The 6,824-nt window shown below is 43.2% G+C and overlaps 1 long non-coding RNA gene across 1 annotated transcript; it reads left to right on the forward strand.

Annotated features, from left to right (window-relative positions):
• Positions 1-2,620: 2,620 nt before the first annotated feature.
• Positions 2,621-6,358, forward strand: LOC141085138 (uncharacterized). Its single transcript, XR_012231219.1, has 2 exons — positions 2,621-3,282; positions 4,558-6,358. It is a non-coding gene; the product is annotated as an uncharacterized lncRNA (long non-coding RNA).
• The last annotated feature ends 466 nt before the right edge of the window (positions 6,359-6,824 follow it).

The raw sequence follows: 6,824 nt of genomic DNA on the forward strand, positions 1-6,824 counted from the left end.
GAGGTGTGGACTGGACCGTCGCATTCCTACCACTGAAAACACCAATCGCGTCATGTTTATAGTGTCCTGCATCTTTTGTTCTTTTGTATATATTGTATCATGTGATGTTTGCCTGCGTAATGTGTAGTATTGTTGGTAGTGTACAGTATAAGAGAACATAGGATAAGACATAAGTTAAGAATTAGCTCACAAGATGGGAAGGAAAAGGTAGTTGACTGTTGTTAGGTAGCGACATTAGGGTAAGATAGTTAATATTTGCGACTAGCCCATAGTGGGAAGGGATTGGTACTAGGGCAAGTGACTGCTTCCTGTAGATAGCTAGATAGGGACAAGTTCAAGTTGAAATAGGAAGTGGCTGAGCAGTGCTGCTGTTTGGGTGAACTACTAAGAAAAGGAGAGTAAGTGACAAGGGATTAGCGTGACCTGGAACTTAGCAAAGACGAGACAGAATGGCTTTCCACCTTAAAGAGGTTATTGGCTAGGACAAGGTATCACGAGAAACCCTGAGCTTGCTAAACACCAAAGGTAACGGACATAAACAGCATCGAGTTACCATTCAGTAAAGACTGTGTTTTAGAACGGGAATCTCCTTTAATGAACTCTGAAACCTATGGTCCTGGCCGGCCAACACCATCGATTACAGGCGGCCTGCACGAGCGCAAGGCCCTCACAGCACCAGCACTAAAACAGGACCCAATCTTTCTGGTTGCGCATTGGGGCATAACTGGAGAAGATTTGAGCCTTGCCGGCAGCTACCACCCTGTGCCACGCTATGCATGTCCTCTAGAATCTTGATCACCTTATCTACAGTATCACGGTATCTTGGTTGTCTGAACATGACTGTCAGGCCTCTTCATCTAGGGTCAACAAAGCTACAGTATCTCTGTCTGTAACACAGGTGACATAGGGTGCATTTGTAGTATGCTTTTAGATGTTCTACTCAGTCCCACATTGGTGAGTTGTCACCCGTGAACTGCAATAGTTTGCCAAGTATAGCTCCGAGGGGGAGGCTGCCCCCCTTTGGACTGAGTTACCGACTGATTTCACATTTCTGCGCTTGAATGTTGCATCCTGCGGACTACGCCAAGTGTTAACAGGTATGTGGATGTAACAGCGCAGAGAATGGGGAGACAATGATGCTTGAACCAAGAACCATTTCTTCAATTAACACAATAAAAGGGGCACCATCTGCACAATATCAGGATAGCGCAAATGGTTAAAATGCAACAAGTTATGTTACAAGGAGCATACAAAAATTTAGATGAACAGGATATTGACACACTGCTTCATTACCACTCAATAACTTATCGTCAGTGTTGTCTTGGTCCTAACACCCCAACCTAAAAAGCGTCACTGTCACAACTGGGCCCGTCACCGTCATCACTCTCTAGGCAATGCATAATGTCACACAGGCCCTAACGAGAGTCGATGGTACTTCCGCGAAGGCCACAAGTCCCAGGTTGGCGAGTTACTTGGTCCAATCATCCACTGGACACCTTTCTTCCCTGGAGCATGGCCCCAGTCCCCACGTTGTACCGTAAGTCTACACTGGAAGCGACGGGTCACATGAGCGTCCTTCCGCTGTGGGCTAGTCATCTTTCTCTCAGCTCTGACTGATCACTCAGCTCAGCTCTCATCTCTGGCTCTGGTCACCCAGATCTGGTTACTCGGTCCTTCACTCAGATCTGATTACTCTTAAAGCAGCTATAAGCAATCTCACTGTACCGCATGTCCGTCCTGCTCCGTATCCAGGCGCCAACTCCACCATTTCACTGCCCTCCTGGCCCTTTTATAATTACTAACTGCTGCAGAGCTATCACCTGACCTGTTGTCTCCTCCAATCTCTTCCCCGTGGGAACATGCACTTCACTCTTGGATTTCTACTAATGCAATTCTTTCTGTTTTCACTTTCTCTATCGTCTTTGACCATCAGATGGGGGTGTTCGCTTGCAGCCACTCTGTTAAGCATTAACTGTGTGCGTCTTCTCATTTGTCCATCTCCTTACAAGACTACACCTGTTTAAGGAACCCACCTGCTCCAGATGTTAGCACCTACTCAGCATCTGCTCAGAACAAGCAGATCTGCTTCATATCTTGAAACTCGCTCAAGACCACCCCCACCTGCTCTGGATCTTATCACCGTCTTAAAAACCACCAATTGCAATCTCGGCAGGTTGGCATGACCAGGGGTTGTTCTGAACAAGTGGTGAGCTCTTGAGCAGGTGACAGGCCTTGAGAAGGTGCTAATATTTAAAGCAAGTCTGGGTACTTGTTGCAAATCTTGGCACTTTATCAACATTTATTCAGAACCAACCCCACCACCTGCCCTAAATCTTAGGACCTTCTCAAATTATGCTACTTGTTCCAGGACATAGCACCTGCTCATGACCACCCATCTTAGCCCTTTCTCAAGGCCTGTAACCTATGATCTTGCACTTACCCAGAAGCACCCCCCACCTGCTCTATATCTTGACAACTTCTCAAGCTTTGCCACATTTGATCTCATCACCTAGCACCTTCTTAAAACAAGACACTTGCTCAAGATCTCAGTGCTTGCTCAGGACCACCGTACCTGCTGTACATCTTAGCACCTTCCCAAGGGCCACTACCCACTCCATGTCGTAGTTCCTGCTCAGGACCTTTATACCTGCTCCAAATATTAGCACCTACTTATGGTCCTTCACTTGATCCATATCATGCAATCCAGATTTCAGCACTTGCTCAAGACCATCCCAAACAAAACTTTACAAAACTTTAGATTATAGTATAATTTCCAGTGTGTCTTTACGGTATTTTTCCTGAGGACAGTGGTGTCACCTATAGCTATTAAGATGTGATTCATTGATAAAGCCGCCCTGCCTTCGACACATGGAGCCATCATCCTCTAGACTTACATAATAATAATCACAGCTCCTTTACTGTGGCGTTAATAGCTGCGGAGAGGGTTACACCTGGGTGGAGTTTCTTACTCCCATCTGAAGCCACCTCCAGCTTCTTCACAAAACCTGTTAAGCAATTTCTATTTCTAAGGGAAGAAAGTCCATGAGCTGCAGGGAACAGGTTTGACCGTGTCTGCTGACGTTTGGCTCAGTCTTTAGATGGTTGTTAAACACCCTGAAAAAAAAAATAGCCTGGAAAAACTGGTAATGTCAGGCGAGGGTGGCATTCTTCAGTGATTGTACAGGTATGGCTTCGTAGCCGATACTCACATATATAAGGAGTGCCCTTGTTGTTGAGAAGCTCAGAAGATCGCATTGTGCACTGGAGAAGCCTGGCACTCAGGTGAGACCATGACCTTGACAGCAATGACTGGAGCACCAACTCAGCTCTGCTATTCCATAGCACCTGACCACCGGGGGCAGAAGTGGAGAGAGATTAGGAAAGCTGGAAGTTATTTTTCTATTATACTAATTTATTTACACATTCTTGCATACTGCCACACATAAGTATAGCAGAGCTGGGTTTGTCAACTGGCACAATTTTTTTGTGATATATCAGGATGTTTTCAGTGTTACAGAAAAATCATCTAAAATCTATTGATTACTAGGCACAAAGTTTTGCAAGCACATACTCAGCTCTGCTACATCTACAAAGCCGCTATTTAATTTTTCTTCCAGTGTAGGATACACCGCAAATAATTTGGGGTGCTACTTCGTTTTGGGCCTGCATTTCATGATATAACTAAAGGAAAAGTTTAAAATATAAAGGAGAACTGAAAGTGTTAACTTTTGACAACTTTTTTAAGTTTTCAAAACTTTTCAGAGGTTTAACGGGTTTATTTTTTGTCTGAGTCTTTTTGTGCAGCGGGATCGCTCCCCAGGTTCAGATAATATATAGGTTTACTGCAAGCTCAGCTCTGCTACTCCTGTGTGTGCGTATTTTAGGCCTGTGTTTGTATCCTTGCTTCTATCTCATGATATATCCGCTTTGCTTAGGAAGTCTTCCACCAGGCGGTGATTTACATAGATGCACCTGTTTCAGCACTAGTGGTGCCTCCAGCAGTATGTGGTGACTTTAGTGTAGCATCTACGGGGGAGTTCCTTAACAGATACTTCCTTGTCAATGCAAAAGTGTCTTTTCTGTAACAAGGTTTGAACCCCAGGACATGTGGTCTTAAAGGGGTTGTTCAGACTTAGAAAGCGTGTCTGCCTTCTTCCAACTACAGCGCCACCCATGTCTCCAGGTTGTGTGTGGTATTGCAGCTCTGCACTGTTGAACTGCAATACGGGGTACAACCTTTAGTGCTGTTTTTGGAAGGCAGCCATGGATAACTGAAGCTCCTGGACCCTAATGCAAAATCTAATCTGTTCTTATGCGGCACGGGGGGCTTCGGAGCACTAGGGAGAAACTTGTTACAGATGTAGCAGAGCTGAGTTTCCTATTTGACACCATGGCTGTTGAAGCGCCAATGAATTACATGACAACGTCAACTCTGCTACATCGGTTTCTTATGATTCCAGGAATCAAACGCTCACAAAGGGATTAAGTCTACGCAGGGGTTTGGATGGGACTTGTCTCTGGTGTAATTAATTCTTAACATGATCTATTCTGTCCTAGGTGTGTCTGGCGTGTGAATGCTGCCCGGCCACATTGCAGCCACCGCCTCCTCCTTGCTCTGGAACGTGCGCTCCTGCCTGACAGTCCGCCTGGCTCAGTGGTTCTTAACAGTTCAACAGTTCTCTATCGAAATTGTGAAATGTTTAGGACCACTTGACCAGGCCGACAATTTCTTCACACTGTGGACCCAATGGAGGAGAAGAAGGACTGCGGATAAACAGCAGAAGAACTTCACTAGTGCTGCAAGTGGGAATGCAGCTTAACCCATTCCTTGCCCTTTTCACGGAAACGTATGCTGCTAATATTATGGCTGCACCACCATGTCCTCCTGAACGTAGATCACTATAGGGTTCCGCTCTCAGGTTCTATGGCAGAACTATATAGTGCAATTCTATAGGCGGTTAGGCAAGTGGCAGCCCTAATACCGACACTAAACCCACCTAATATTAGGCCTGAGCCTGACCACTCTACTGAAACTGTTGCAGATTCTCATGGTAGGAATAATACAGATTTACGGTCTACGTTTACCCTAAAAGAGTTGGACAAGATTAGAAAAAAAAAATTATATATTTTTTATATACGGAAAACAGCGCCACCGTTATCTTAAGGATGTGTCTGGCATTGCAGCCCATTTCCATTTCTGTGAATGTGAAAAAAACTAGTCTCAAAGATATTTTGGGGTCTTATGTTAATACTAAGCTAAATTTAAGGGGGAAGGCCAGCACTACAGATATGGTGCCAGTAGAGGTTTTTAGTTTTGTTTGTTTTTTCCCTTATAAATACAAAATAAGATAAATGAAAAATTAATTAATTCATTTACATATGTTCCAGCATTGCAAGGAATAATTACTTGACAACTCGTCCGAGGGTCTTAGATTAAGCAGCATCGGATATTTAAGCACTGATGTAGCAGAGCTGAGTTTGTCATTTAGCTTTCTGATATTATTCCTTGCTTGGTTAAGAAAACGTTGAAAGTTTAATAACGCAGATGAAACACTGAAATACGATGATGTGCTGTACTATATGACAAACTCATCTCTGCTACTTGTGTACAGGAATGGAAGAGATGTGTAATAGTGTATGCGCACTATGACTTTGGTAATCTATCTGTATTAGTGACCATAATGATCTTTTTTTTTTCCTTGCAAAGTTTCAATTTTTCATCCTATATGAGATTAGAAAAACATGGCTTCTTTCTTCCAGGAATGGCGCCCCCATAGTCTGTGCCTGGCATTACAACTCACCCTGAATTTTGCATATTTCACTTACAGCAGATGGACAGGTGTGATCAGCCCCTTTTCCAGAAAAATTCCACATAAAAAATGATTTTAATTGTATAATACCACAGTACCTATAATGGCCAGCAGGTGGAGTTCTCCCTTCATTTTGTAAGTGGGACAGTTCCCCATCTGCTGGCAATAATTGGTACTGCACCAGCTCTGCAAAAAGATGTAGCAGAGCTTATTTTATTCTCTGGGAACTGCCTTGCAATTACTTTTTAACTAAAGGCGTCAAATGCCAAACTCAGTTCAATAGCATTTGCTGCAATATTCCCATACAGCTTTCACCTTATTCCTATAATAAAATGTGTTAGGCATATACAGGAATGATAAGAATTGCTCAAAGATAAAATGCAAAACATTTCACATTGGGTGAAGGCAAATTCTTCAAATAAAAATCCAATGTTACCTCTAGCACCTGCATTATATATTATGCTATGTCAATAAGCGGATGTGAATTTCTGTGTCGCTGCAATGTTTTACTTTCTTTTTTTCAAAAATAAAATGTAATGTAAATTTTCTATTTGACTATTTCTTTGAAATAAAAATGGCAGAATTGGGAAAAAAAAAGATTATTTTCTTAATTCATGGAGCAGCGAAGCAAATACATTTCCAATTACACTGAGTGTTTGCCTATTTCCCATTCGGTGGCTGTGCTAACAGAAATGTCGGCTTGGATTGTACTATGATGGAGGACTGCAGGCTCGGAAATAGTCGCCGGAACGCAGTGCCTAATAACTCACAGCGGCCATTTAGAAGAACCCAGAGCCACGACCTATAAGAGACATATTCAGACCCGACGATTAGTACAGCTTCAGTCCACCCTGAAATCTAACTACTGGCAGAAATGATTTTTGGTCCCCAAGGTGGAAATACAATACTAAAATCTTAACACGAACTGACGCAGGCTCTATAAGGTTAAAGGGGTAAATGTAAAACTGATCTGAAGGGAGACACCTAGTGGCCATGTTTCTGTGAAAACACTAT

This window comes from Dendrobates tinctorius, unplaced genomic scaffold (assembly GCF_039654945.1).
Source record: "Dendrobates tinctorius isolate UK_male_01 unplaced genomic scaffold, ASM3965494v1 ptg000006l, whole genome shotgun sequence".
NCBI classification, from domain to species: Eukaryota; Metazoa; Chordata; class Amphibia; order Anura; family Dendrobatidae; genus Dendrobates; species Dendrobates tinctorius.